Source organism: Triticum dicoccoides, chromosome 7B (assembly GCF_002162155.2).
Source record: "Triticum dicoccoides isolate Atlit2015 ecotype Zavitan chromosome 7B, WEW_v2.0, whole genome shotgun sequence".
Lineage (NCBI taxonomy): Eukaryota > Viridiplantae > Streptophyta > Magnoliopsida > Poales > Poaceae > Triticum > Triticum dicoccoides.
In genome coordinates this window covers 777,782,492-777,797,127 of record NC_041393.1, presented here as the reverse complement: position 1 = coordinate 777,797,127, position 14,636 = coordinate 777,782,492, and the positions used below count along the sequence as shown (strand labels likewise).

Below are 14,636 nucleotides of genomic sequence, written 5' to 3'. Positions count from 1 at the left end.
GGGTGGGTCGGCCTTCTATATTACCTAGTCGCCCGTTACGATATTCCTTTACGAGAATAGCCTACTTTCGCTTCTAAAGTGCCTTTTTTTTCAACAACTCAATAGAACTTTTTTCTTTTTTCATATTATGTTATTTGCACTTTGGATTTTCCTCTCTCGCTCCTGGACTCTTGTTTAGCTTGTTAGAGGGAATGATCCGCCCGGGGATCCGGGTTTTTTCCTTCCTACGATGAAGGTGCCTTAAACCAAATGAATATCTCAAGCACTCGAGTAAGCTGTGGACGCACATTGAGGACGAAGGGAACGCGCTTCTGTCCTTTTGTCATTGGACTGATCATTTCTTTTGGCTTTCTAGGCCATAGATTAGTGAACTTTCTCTTCTAATGAAATAGATCTTTCAAGTTTTCGTATGAGTCTACTAGTCATAGGTTTCTATTTTGTTAGTTCTACCGGAGATAGGTATGGAAGCCACTATGAGTATATATCCAGGTATGCTTCTAACTTCACCTCACGCCATAAACGGAGTCCCTATCATGAGCGCAACTGTATTTACAAGTTCAGTAGCCTGAGTGAGCTTTCTCCTCAATATGGATGTGGTGATTGTTCATAAACTCCTTGAAAATCAGACAGACTTATTATCAGTGCTCCAAGCTCCATGTGTTCTAGGGCTAAGACTACGTTGGTGTAGGCTCCCCTTATCCTTCCTCTGGCATTCGCCGATCGATTTCTTAATGAGTGGAATTTCGATTCTCTAACTGCTCAAATAGCAATGGTTTCCTGTTCCGCATTGACCCTAGGATTGGCGGCTTGGCTTAAAGAATATGGGATTCTCTTTCCGGTGGAAAATGGCATCTGAAAATGAGACTGAGACCTACTTTTCAAATTGTCAGAGGCTATGAGATCCACTTTCTTTTGGAAAGGAGAAGGGAGAAGCAGCATTTCAACTGTGTGAGGATGGACTCTAGACCCACTCATTCTGATTCTGTGATTGCAATTTCTCAAAATGGATCATAAAGTTGATCCTGTTTACTAACTCACTCTCGAAGTAGAAGTACCGGACCAGGTAACCAGAAGATAAGGCCACTCGGCAAGACTGGACTAGTTTAACACGGCTATCTAGTGGAACACTATATATATAGGACTTGTAGAGCTTGAAAAAGCTTGTTTTGGTCTTTTTTTCTCTTTTCTGGGCACTGAACTTCATAGACAGACTTACCAACTGATGAGCCAAAGTAGCAAATTTCTTCTTCCTGGGAGGGGCGGACTCTACGTTGGTAGATCGAACTTTCATTTCTTCCTTCCATTTCATCTGTTCAAGTAGTCTCCTTTTCAAGTAGATACGCTTTGATACCAGACTTGTGTGCATTCTATGCTTACCCAGCGAGCGAAGGAGCGAGCCAATTCCTCTGTTCCGGTAGAGCCAATTCCTTTGAAGAATTGTTTACTTTCTTGTCTTTCCTCCAGTGAACAGAGTGGAAGACCAGGTATCTTCGTAGTTGGCTCTGGAATGATTGCTTGCAGGATTTCATATTTTCCAGTGATCAGCTTAGTTGGAAGAGATAGATAGGAGAAGCGAATGCCAGATGCGCGGTGTGCCAATCAATCCAATTTCGTGAGATCGAGTCAAGATAAGAAGGCAAAATTCTTTGGAGTAAAGTCGCCTGGAAGAAAGAATAGGAATTGATCTAGCTATAGTATAGATAGAGTGTCAGATGAAATGCTTGACAAGGCAAGGAAACAGAACTTCCACATCCTCTGTTCACACTACCTGGATTGGAATTGGTTCTATCGAGATATACTGACTTGAAACAGGAATTTCTTGGTAACTGCTGCTTCTTTGAAGCAAGTGCTTTCGGGTTGGCTCTTCTGATATGTGTATTTGCTACCCATACGGAACAATTTCATTGATGAAAGATGGATGGCTATTCTCCACATTTGCCAGCACAGTGCACTTTTTCTTCTATTTCGTGATTCCTTTCTTTCTGTCGCCATTTGAAAATGGATTTCTCCTCCTGGTTTTAGTCACACACGTCTTTTCCACCTAGGAAGGATGCCCCTACGATCATTCCATGCTCTGCCTTCGCCCGAGCGGTCCCCCGGGAAGGAAGCCAATAATGGGAGTGTCAGGGCGGAACTTCATTAATGAAAGGATTTGCACTGCCCCACCGTGCCGCAGGGACGAACTTCAATAGCCCATCATAGCACTCTCAGTCAGGGGGTTAGGGAACTCTTGAAGATATCGATAGAATAACATTTCTTTTTCATAAGTTTCAGTGGACGCAGAGCCAACAAGTGCAGTTTTTCAGCGTAAGGTCAGGTTACAGAAAGGCCTATTTTGATAAGCAAGGCATTGCAAACAAATAGGTAGAGCAGAGAGCTAACCTAAGGAGCGAGCTTGTTGTAGTTGGTCTAAAGGGGGAAATAAAGGACTGTCCCGCTACTACTTCCTTGATTCCCGGGAAAGAAGGAAGACCGAGGGTAACTAACTCTTCCTTCTGAAAAATCTATATCCCAGCTCGTTTTCATCGAGCCTTCCCCCCGTTTGGAGTATAGCCAAGTGGTAAGGCATCGGTTTTTGGTACCGGCATGCAAAGGTTCGAATCCTTTTACTCCAGAGCATACTTATTCTAGAAAATAGAAAAAGAAAAAGAAAGTCTCATCCCTACCCTAATAAATAAATGAAAGTAGATTTACATTATTTTTGTATTTCTAGGGGGAATGTTGAGGCAAACTTACGATGCTGACAAGCTGGTTAGGTGCCGAGTTGGATTAGACATCGCAGGTTTCAGTTTAAGAATTGGGAAGAGGTTAAGAACCTAGTGGAATCCACTGCGAGGGGAAGCGCTGAAGTGAAGAAAAGCCCCAATTTTGGAGAGGATTGCATAATTGGAGAGTAGAATTGGAGCAAAGCCGTGATCTGGTAGGCGACTGGTACAAGTGCTAGACTGGAGCTAGACAAGAAGCGTTGAGCAGGAACTTGAGCAATTCCAGAAACCTTAGAAGAAACTGGATATGTGGCAACAAGAAGGGCTTAGCCAGAATCTTGAAACAGGTATGATACCGGCACATATCAGCCTGATGTGATGTACCTGAATTCATTCATGTTCTGTGGAGTCTTTCTTTTAATATTCTTATTTTTTCTCAGTTTAATTAGGAAGCAAATGCGGTTTCAAGATGAACTCAACCTCGAAAAGGAATTCAATTAGCTGTGCAGTTAGCCCTTTGATCTTGAATAATTGGTTGAAATGGATATTGCCTGTCACTTGAAAATAAGGTTGTTTCATTTAGAATTCAGCAAGTTTCTTAGAAAATTGTTGTTAAACAGGTTGACGTTCCACTGGGAATGGAATAACAAAGGCTTTTGGCAGTTTGTGGATCGAGATGTGATTCGCTTTTTGAGTAATAGTTTCTTTCATTTGGTGTGCTCTTCCTGGAGCCGGTAATAGAAAAAATTTGGTGCATTCTACTTTGCTGTTATGGTATTTACAATCCTTGAATTGTTTGAACCTGACTCTCATTATCTGTCTTCATGGTCTTGAGGGTATTTTGGATATCGTGGAGGTAACTGACGATGAATTCGTCTCTTGCCTCACCGATCTGAACACGGAGTTTCCGAAGCTACAAGAGTGCTTGGTTAAACGGTGCCATTAAGTTTCAACTGTCTTTAAACTTACTACTTCAAGTGCAATTATCAACTCCTTGCAAAATTGTTGGCTTTCTCATCTACAAAAGGCAACTCTGGTATTCAAGGAAACATATAATTAGGTTCCACTCACTACGTCAACTAAAGCAACTGCATCTGGAGCACTTACCAGGGAAAATCGAATAAATAATGACGTAGTATGAGGGGATTTTTTTTCTCACTATTGCCATCCTGTGTTCAGTTCCAATTTCGTAGTAGGAGACAGACTCAAAGTCAATAGATTCCTGTCCTTTTCTATAGAAATAGGCTTGGTCAAGTGCTTAAAAAAGAGGTGACTCGAATGATTTCAATGAATTGCTATTTGGTCAGATTGGAACAATTGGATTCGAAAGGAAAGAAAGACTGTGAACGAAGAGGGCCGCCCATGATCGATTGGATTCGGCAAATAAAGTAGAGGGCCCGCCCGTGTCACCACCAGTCCACCAAACCAGCTGTAGATCGCTAACTCTCTTGTCGACGCCCGGAACTTATGTACGAGTTAAGAATGAATTGTTCCCGAGTAGAGAGGGCAGGATAAGGATTCAGTAAGAAGGAGAGTCTACTTATGGAAATGCCATCCTCTCTTTCCTCAGTAACGGAGTGACTAGCTACCCCGACTTTTTATTCCAGTTCCATTCTTACTGGTGCAGGAGTCCAAAGTGCATCTTCCAACTCCCTAACTGCGTCTTCCATGAAGTTCGGGAGACCCCTCACGTGTCGCTGCCCGTGAGACTCGCCTTTGTACACTTTGCGCACCGCTTCGACTAGACCCCGCTACTACCTCGTATCCAAATACCTGCGATCTAGCTCATTCTTTTTTAAGCCCTACAAGCCCAATAGAACCTTGTTTCTTGGGCCAAGTCAGCCTATAAGTAAGTAGGGCTGAAGACAATTTGTTTGTTAGTTTTTCAATCTTCTTCCTTCTATGCTTAGAGTAAGTGGAAATGACCTCCTTGATCAGCAAGTAAGCGAGCGGTATTTCAGTCTCCGACAAGTGAGGCCGAATAGCCCCAGGTGTCCTTTTCCTTCTAAACTAGCTGCTCTCGCTTGACTCTTCTAGTGAGCAAGCAAACTGGTCGGGGAACAGGGTCGGATCAAAGTAAGGAATGGGAATAGCACTCACTCGTTGAAGGTAAGCCAGAAACAGGGGTTGTCCTCTCCCTTACTTAAGTCCTAGTCCATCTTTTCATGCCCCAAAGGGGAAGTCAAGCAATAATGAGGGAACTTGACCCACACCTGACGAAAGAGTTTGGTTGCTCGAAGGAAGCAGAAGCAAAACCTGCTTTCTTTCTGTCCCAACCTCCAAGGGTTCCTCCCTGTATGACATAGTCCATTGGATTGGGGCAATGGTACGCACCTATGTTTGGTGTCCCCTCTCTCACTTCCTCGTCAGATCCTGGTCCCAAAGGGCAATACATTGAGTCGGAAAGACGGGGGGCTTTCATAAATTCCATTTTGTAGCCGAACTAGCCCCTAGATCAGCTCTCATAGTGGGAGAATCAGAGTCAAGTTAGGCGCAAAAGAGGGGGTTGACATCATTCGTCGTGATTGGATCAATCAGACTCCCCCACAGGAAATGCCAAGGGGCGCCCTTTCTCATTATCATCTACCGCCCATTTCTTCATCATCTGCTGCTGCCTTAAGTGCGTAAAGTAGGCTCAGCTTCTTAGGTTTCTAAATATCTTGTAGTAGCTGAAGGTAGTCCAGTCCGCTTGTGAGATTGAATTGAATCTTATATAACCTACGTAGCTAAAGAGAAAATCATAATAGTCTAAGTGGACCTCTCAAAGGTATAAATAAGTAGACATTAGTCTTACTGGTTCGGTCTTTTTCTTTTTTTGTTATGATGCCCACATTTCATACTTCTCAATTCTTATTTATTCAAGGGTTCGTATGTACTGAGTGACTCTAGGTCTATTCAGATGCAGCTTCAAGAGAGCTTTATTCGGACTTTGTATGACCGTCTTCCCTTCCTGTCTATCTCCTTCGGTCAGGTAGTTCTGCTTCCGATGCCGGAGGAGCAGGGTGGGATAGAAGGGTAGTTTCTGAGTTCGAGATGTCTGAGCTTGGAGGTTCCGCTTCTCTAATGTGATAATAAAGCAACAAGCAACGCCGCTCCCGTGCGCTCATCCCTTGCTTGTTCTTGAGCGCTAGTCATTCATCCCTAGCTGGGTTCTTGGGATATCTTGATTCTCTTTATGATGATGTAAGGGTCGGCAACAATGAATAAGGAATCGATCGGAAGTTCGCGCCAATCGATCTTCTGTAGGAGTAGGAGGTAGCGCGAATCCCTTCTTTCTTCGTTTAGAAGAGTGCTGGACCTCCACAACGTCAAACCATAGAACACAGCTCCTTTCGGTCGAACCCTAGGAAAGACGACTTTACCTTTTTCGTAGATAGTCTGAGTTCGAGCTACTGCAGTCTCCCCCGTTGACCTTCTTTTTTAGATAGAATCCTCAATGAGTGGAAAGGACTCCCAAACTTGCTCCACAGTACTATACCATACAGAGCCGCGCCCTTGTGATATGATAAGAAGAAAAGGGGCCAGGCCGCCCTCTTTTCTTTTCCGCACCAAGCCTTCTTGTAAAATCGGGTGTATAGCTCAGTTGGTAGAGCATTGGGCTTTTAACCTAATGGTCGCAGGTTCAAGTCCTGCTATACCCAAAACAAAAAAAACCACTCTTGTATTCGTAAGGATGCATAGTAGCCTTCAAAGAGCACTCTTTGGCCTTGAGAAAAGCCCCTTTCTCATCAACATCTCGACTTCGCTCGTTGTTTGAGGTCAGTATAAAGGAGATCAGATCTGTCCCGGGAATCGAAGGATACAGAAATATGGAATCGAGCATAGATTATAGGAAACAAGCAAACAGAACAGGTTGGATCCCATCTTTAACTGCACAGAGCAGCAGCCTACTATTGATTGATGATCTTACCTTCCTGAGAGTCGAGGAACAGCAGATGAGATAGCCGAAAGGGGGGACCCCGGGTAATAGGTTTCCTTTTCCGGTTTAGGCTTGAGAGAAATCAGGAACTGAACTGAGCACTCCACAAGTATGGATTGGATTGGATTGTTTCATTCTGATACCAACTTTCATGCTGGAAGATAAGGTTGCCATACTGGGAAAGGGGGAAAGGAAATAGGATCCCCTCTCTTCTCTATAGGAATGAACTTCTCCTCGCCGACCACTGGCACTATACTTAGGTTAGGCGCAATAGGTGACTTAGGTTGGGTTGTCTGGATCAATCCTACAACGAATAGCTCTCTTTCCTTTTAATGGAACACTCACTAGATTCTGCTAAATAAGGATACCTGCAAAGATAAGCCGGGTCATCCGAAAATCAAGGAAATATTTCCTGGATTTTCTGCATGGCATATTTCCTATCATTTCACAACCTACTTTTTTTCTTAGTTAGATACTATAGCACCTTCCCTTCATGGGAAGATGTTTATATACCATCTAAATTCATTCATTCATTCATTACTTACTTGCTCTTCTTTCCCAGTGATCGGAATAGGGATTTCCATGGATTGTAGGCCCTCGATTGTAATGATGGTATCAATGAAAGATGAAATAACATGATACTATTTAAAGCAATGGTTGATAGAGCGAGGTCTAACCTTGATTGGGTAGACCGAGAAGCAAACCACTAAGCAACTGGACTGCAGCCCCGAGAAAACAAGCAGTTCGGAAAAGCAAGTCAGGAATACGGTGGCGATGCAGCAACAATACGCATTCCCGCAAGGGGTAGTGAAAAGCCATTAAGGGGAAGAGATAGGTTTCTTATTCTAAGCCAAATTACTATACCATAAGGAGATTACCATTATGAGATGACACTTGAGAGGGCACTTTAAAGTGATTGAACCCACTTTCCATGTTAGTTTAAGCAACAATATTGCTAGGGACCAAAGTAGTGAAAACGGCAGCTCCATTTTCCAAAACTTTCTGTCTCATAAGACTGTGAAACCACACAATTTGACATTCCCCTTGGGAAATAGGGAAAAACAGGCCCCGGATTCCGATAACTTATGTCTCGCCTAGTGGAAAAGTACACAATTGACTAAGAAGATTGGAAGGTGGTACGAAAATACTCATCGGGTCTTTCGTTCCAGCAATCATGATATAGCTTCTAGCTTTGACCGCTCTTAAGGTGCCCGCACTCTTGGCTTGAATCGCCGACTTGTGTTTCGGTTTAACCAAAAAGCAGAATCCTATCATTTCACTACTCGACAGAGGCTCCTCATTCATCCATCGGATAGGATGCCCCATCTATGGACCAAGAGAACGAGATATTTACTTTTTTTACATCTGTAACTACATTCTCACATTTCTTTTTTGATCTCATGACTTTTTATGCGATCGGAAAACGAATGAGATCAGAAAGATAGGCGGACGACTTGACCATAAGGTCGGATGTTTCCGTGAGCAGTAAGCAGCGGATCTCCCCTTTTTGGGGGAAAGCTGGTGGCCCTTTTGGCGTGTTAATTCTTTCGACGGGGCGGCCTTCTTCGTTCGGTAGATCCGGTCGAGGTGGTTTTCGTTTACCAGCGCGTAGGTGGTCTAAGTTCCTATGACCGAGTCTTTCTGGCCCCTGTGAACATATTTTCTTAATGTATTAAAGAGGGCCTCTCTAACCGGTGAAAAGTGGTAGGTGTCCACTAACGGCTATTCCTGGCTCGGCTCCGATAACGCAATTCTGGGAGGAGTCGGTAGTTGGGCACTGGATCCCTTCGGACCTGGAGAACGTGTGACACTGGGTCGGGGTTTGGTGAACCAACAGGTTGCTCCTTTAGTTGAAGTATCGGGCCCCTTTTTCGTTGCCTAGGTTACACCTTCGGAATACCCCAGACGGGGATTTCGCTCTATTCCCCCCAATCTTCACTTTACGCCACGCCGACTCTCCGTCGTGGAATTAGACCAAGGGTCGAAGACCCATACCATAGGACCCCGTCTCCCGTATCTTATCTTTCGCACGTAGGAGATCGAGACACAGCCTTAGGGCTATGGGGAAAGTGGATCGATTGCCCTAGAATTACAACTACGTAGAGGGTCTCTACAAGTCTATAAATAAGTTCCCAAAAATTGATCGGTAGTAGTCCGGTCGCACCCGAACAATAATATTCCAGAGGGAAATGCACCTAAAATCAAATATTTTGAGCCGGCTTCCGTGGAAAATTCAGACTTTCTTTTTGATGCTGCGATCACATAAAAACATAAACTTTGAAGCTCAATAGCTAAATACATGGCAATTAAATCATGAGCCGGGATCATTAAGAGCATACTGCGAGTAGGAAGTGGAATTAATACAATGAATTCAGAAGCATCAAACCTCTATTTTTTGAAAAAATCGAAACACATCGAAATGGTACCAGCCGTACTTAATAATAGATGGATTTGGCAGAAATATGTAAAATTGTCCCTCCTAAAAAAATTATTCCAGAATAAATGGGCAATAGTTAGGAGAGGTGCGCCAGCGGCGAGCAGAAGCAAGGTTATTAGATACCGAAGGAAAGCCCGGCCAGAACCACACGTGCAAGTTTCCCTGCATGTGGCTCGTCCGTGATAACTTCTTCGGATTTGCGTGAACTAGCGGACCGATCACTAAGTGGTTAGTACCTCCAGCATGAGCGAACCTTTTCAGAACTGGTTAGGAATGGGCGCCACTATCCCAGCCCGGATCCAGCCAGGTTCTATTGATCATGTCCCCTTCCCAACAGTTGTATCTTGTCTTGGGGCGTCTTTCTTTGGCTTTACTATCAAGCCAGACGCGGCGCCCTTTCGCATTATCATCTACCGCCCTTTCTTTCCTCCTGTCCCTTCACGCATGAAGATCGTCGTATGTATGTTCGACTTCGGTTGCCGGTGCAATAGAATTGGCGGGAGTATATTATGGCAGGATCAGTCACCTGGGCAAACCAAAACCCTCCTCCAAGAAGAATTGTGCTATGCCCCCCCCGCCCCCCGATATCCCTATAGAGCGAAAGAGCTGCCTGGTGATCCCTAGGTTGCAGCACGTCCAGTCGTTAACTCCTCGCTAGCTGCCGCCGTTTCTAGGACCGACCGACGCCTCACCTGCATGCACAGGTACCTACGTAGTGTAGTGTCGGTCGCACATTCATAATAGCGTTCGGACTCATGTGCCTTCCTGAACCAGGGGAGTTCCCTTGCTCCTGCTGCGTACGATTAGCCGGCCTTGCGGCGGCAAAAGGATTAGGACGTCCCCCCATGCTAAGGTTCCCTGCGGTCCGGCCGCATTAGGTTAGGGAGCTGGGCGATAATAGCTCCTCCGCATCCCAAGCGCGCTGCCCTCCTAGGCGCGCAACACTAAGTAATCCAAGCCAACCCACATTACTAACTAACGGTGGATAATCATCTTTCTTAGAGGTACTAAATACAACTCCATGAATGAGCAAAATGAAGGTTGCGTTAATGATAAAGATCTCTGGGGAAACCGCTAAAAAAAGATTGAACATGTGGTTCCGAGTTTCGATAACTTCTTCTACTTTCATTTCCTCCATCTTCCAAATCGCAGAGTTAATTCAAAAGCCTAGGTGTTATTACTGAGCTGCTGCTCTTTTTTCTCTAATTCCCTTCTAAGATCCTCCGACTACTCCTCCTTATCCTACTCACTCGAAGTTTCGTTGGTCATTTATTGTTTTTTAGCCTCTTTGACAAAGTTAGTAAGAAGAAAAACCTCGATCTTCAGTACACTTCACACCCACACAATCTCTATTTGAAACTAACACTTCATTTCCAGATAGCGAGCGATCGCTCAGCAATGATACCGCGCCGGACGAAGTACCTATCCCCGGGGACCACGCTTTTTTACTTGTTTCCTTTTTTTTCTTTCTATACGAAATTAAGACGATTTCGTTTGTGTTCATGTTGGCGATTTCAGATGTGAATGAGGCCGGTCGTCTCCCCTTCCTATGGGTTCCCCAGTGACACATCAACCACGCCCCTTCCTTTTCTCCGATCATAAATAACCTGATCTCTTTCTTTCTAATTCATCCCCTTCTTTCTAATTCAAAAAAGAAAGGGGGGGGGGGCGGTAAGGCAGGCTCGCAACTTACAAAGGGCACTCGCTGCTCGCAGGCCTGCTCTTTCTATTATGATTTCTATGTCTATGAAAGCTCCTTTGACTCCAGCCCCATAAGCTATTCTTTCACCTGCACCAGCTCTTGGTCTTTGTCCAGGACAAAGATATCGCAATAGTGGAATAAGGAAGTGCAAGTTGGCGATCGAAGCAAAGGAAAGATCAAGCCGAAGAGGATACCTGGGGCCATCTAAGACGGCTGTAGTAAATAGCTTACACGACTGATCAGGCTCATCAACCTATGGAACCTCACGCTATGTTGCTATGATTCTTTTATCACGAAAGCATGTTGGGCGAAGGAATAAAACGCGTACAACACTAGCAAGAAGAGACTTGCCAAAGAATTCGATGCCTCACAGGATCCTGCAAAAGCGGAGTCCAAAAAAGCACGAGTCGGGTCGGCGGTTTCAGATTCAGATAGTTCAGTTCAATCATCATCTAACACCTTTCGGTGCCATTCCTTTTGAAACAGGCGTTTCTTTTGTAAAAGAATTTGATGCCCCTGCGAAAAACCGAGTCAAGAAAGAGGTAAGGGCCGGGTCAGAGGCGGAACAGACATTCAAAGCAACCGAACCATAGATCCAGCTTTGCAGGACAAGCATAACGAAAGTAAGCATTTGGCCAGACATTCAAATAAACCCTATATCTAGAAATCCATCATCCCTGTCTGAACGGTCTAAGCATCATATCTTTTTCTTTTCACTTCCGCTGCATCGTCCGGACATCAGAAATAGCTGCATTAGCAGCATCTCGCTACAACTCCCTTGGCAACCCTATATCACCATGAATCCTACAGAGCGTGATTCTCTTCTGTCTAGACGAAAGATCTCATTTTTGCTACCGCTCTCCCTCTTATGAGTCTCTGTCAGCCGTTGTTTAGTAGCTTTCAACGCGAGTTCAGTCATTCTCTTAGATACTGAAAAGTACGAACTGACTTAAAGCACGAACATGAAGGAAAGGCTGAATTCGAAACATCTTGAATCGGATTCTCTCTTCTCAGAGAGCTTGAGAGTGAAATGAGTGGGCCGGCCAAAGAAGACCACTATGGAAGTGAAAGGGGAGGGCAAGAGCGGTTCGAAGACCATAGCCCGATGTGGGTACATTGGCGTCATCGTCGTATGAAATTCACGCACAAAGGGCGCCGCATCACTCTCAATGGCATTCAAGATAATCCTTCCTGCCATCCAATCTCTGTCCGTAAGCTGCAAGGATTGCTGAAATGGGGTGCTGTTAGCCAGTGTGTGCAAGTGCGTCAGATTCACCAGGAGCATGATCTGCAAGCAATTACTCTGGATGCTGATCCTGCAGAGCAGACACCTCCAGCTGTTCAAGAACTGCTACAGGAGTTTGATGCTTTGTTCCGGGAGCCAAAGGAATTACCCCATCGTCGTGCCTGTGACCACCAAATTCCGTTGGTGCCAGGTGCAGTGCCAGTCAATGTCCGGCCATATAGATATGCACCCCACCAGAAAACAGAGATTGAGAAGCAAATCTGTGAGATGATGAACAATGGCATTATTCGTCGCAGCACGAGCCCCTTCGCTTCTCCAGTGCTCTTGGTTCGTAAGAAGGATGGATCCTGGCGCTTTTGAAATATCCTATGCCAGTCGCGGGTTGTCCCAAGCTCAACGTAGGTTCGCAAGAGAAAAAGAGGGGGGTACCTTGTCTGTCGGTCGAAGAAGGCAACAAACAAGTGGAAGCAACCGATGCTTTGGTCATTCTACTCCTTGATGCCAGTCTGTGCTTGCTGTCATGCTGGCAAAAGCGGGGGTTTCGGCCGGCTTTACCTACTATTGGATTTGAACCAATGACTCTCGCCGTATGAAAGCGATACTCTAACCGCTGAGTCAAGTAGGTCAAGCTGAGTCAAGTCAGAGAAAATCGAAAAAAAGAGAAAGTCAACCAAAGCACAACCAGAGTTCTCCGCGGGGTGGAGCACTAAGAAAGAGAAAGCGTTATCGCTATACGAAATGAAGCAGCGGCTAGCACACTAAGATAAACCACTTGGTTTAAAAAACAGCTTAGTGGCGTGTGATTTCAACACTATTCCAGAGGTATATGACAAAAATTGTGGGAGAGACCTCTATGTTCCTCAGCTTAAATCATTCTATGATTGTTTACAATTCTGTCATCTATTTTACATGAGGGCTAGAGGGTGGTCTTGGAGCAAGAAAAGTGTTGAGTCCAGGCGCATTATGGTACGACTAAGACTGAGTTGGGCAGGAGCAAGCGGTTGGATTGGCCTGACTCTTCAAGACCAAAGATACTCGGCTTCCTCTTCATCAAGTAACGAAATTCGACCCTTAGTTAGCAGCACCAAAACTAGAGCAGGCCCAAGACAAGCAAGAACAGTCAGTCAACACCGATCAGGCAGGAAGCAGACAGTAAGCTAAGAATACTGGAAGAAGGTGGTCGCTCAGCCAAAGCCCTAGTTCAACCAGAACAGTAGGGAAAGCGGTAGAGGCCGCTCCGTAGCTTTGGTCGTCGCACTCTAATCCGCTTTAGAAGAAGCAGCTATTCTATTGCTTGGCTATAAAGCCTATAAGTAAGAACTCTGGGGAAGGAATCCGATCTGCAGATGAAGCAGAAGCAGGCAAAAGGCGAGCGCACAGCGAGGAATTTTCCATACTAGATCGACTCAACATTACCGAATCTACTCTGAGACTCTCTTCTCTTCATGGTTGGCTGTAAAAAAAGAGTCTCTTTAGTCCCCAACTCTATGGATTTTACTTTTTGGCTCAACACCCTGCTCTCGACGTTTGCTCGGGACGGGAGGCTATGAAATAGTTGAAAGCAGATGCAACATTAAAGAAAGTCAATCCAGTAGCCTTAAGTCGTACCGAACACTATGTCCTAATAGTAAGGGATTTCTTTCAACCCGGTGGTAAGCCGGTGGTACCCGGAGAAAACGTTGCCCGAAGGAAGGGACTAAACCCATCTGTTCAAGTAGTAGCCAAGTAGTACCGAAGGAGTATCTCCGAGTTAAGGAGTACCGAAGGGAAGGAAGAAAAACCATGTGAAAGAAAGAGATCGCAATGGTCTAAGATATAGTCAGTGAACAATAACTCAGATCTGATGTCGGATCGAAACAAAAATGCAAAAAGACAACACAAACGTAAAAGATCGAACTCTAATTTAGTTACTGAGTGAGATGTTTTGCTACCTACAAAAGGTTGGTTCTTCCCCTACAACCCCTAGCCCTCCAAGGCAGTACTCTTCATCGGCAAATCCGAATGTCTCAATCCGAGTTGAGACCCACCTACAGAAATTGATCCATCAACGGCTTTTTCTATAGTGGCAGGAAGTCTCCAACTCTTCGATATGCGCTAGCTAGGTAATCCCTTTACTTAATCTGATATGGGATCTCTTGCTACCAGAAAGGAACTGAACTGGCTTGCCCGAAAAGAATGGATTGCGACCCTTGGAGAGCTAATGGTACTGGACTGATAGCGCACTGATTGAACCGACCCCGGACGTACCACTGGGGAACCTGTGGCTGGAGAGAATCTCTCGCGATGGAGAAATGTCAAATGGGAAGCTCTATGGAGGCACACATCGTGTCGTTCGTCATCGAAATGGGACTGACTCGCTCGGGAATAGGCACATGATTGAGGAACTTTCTGGCGTAACACACCCGTAATGGGGCAATCTGACTAGCTGGTCAAAACCCTTTCCGCAGTGTTTAAGTGGTGCTGGAAGGAATCAAGAGGGGAGGAGGAAAGCTGTACCAGGTGGAAGGAGAAGAGCTGATTGATACTAAATCAGAACAAGCTTAGTTCTACATGATGGCTCAATGGTGCATGGTCAACTCAGTAAACCTAACATCTCTGATCTCTGATCCAATTTCAACCCTACTGAA

At 45.0% G+C, this 14,636-nt stretch overlaps 1 non-coding gene across 1 annotated transcript; it reads left to right on the top strand.

Annotated features, from left to right (window-relative positions):
- The first annotated feature begins 6,273 nt into the window (after positions 1-6,273).
- Positions 6,274-6,346, top strand: TRNAK-UUU. Its single transcript has one exon. It is a non-coding gene; the product is annotated as a tRNA-Lys (tRNA).
- The last annotated feature ends 8,290 nt before the right edge of the window (positions 6,347-14,636 follow it).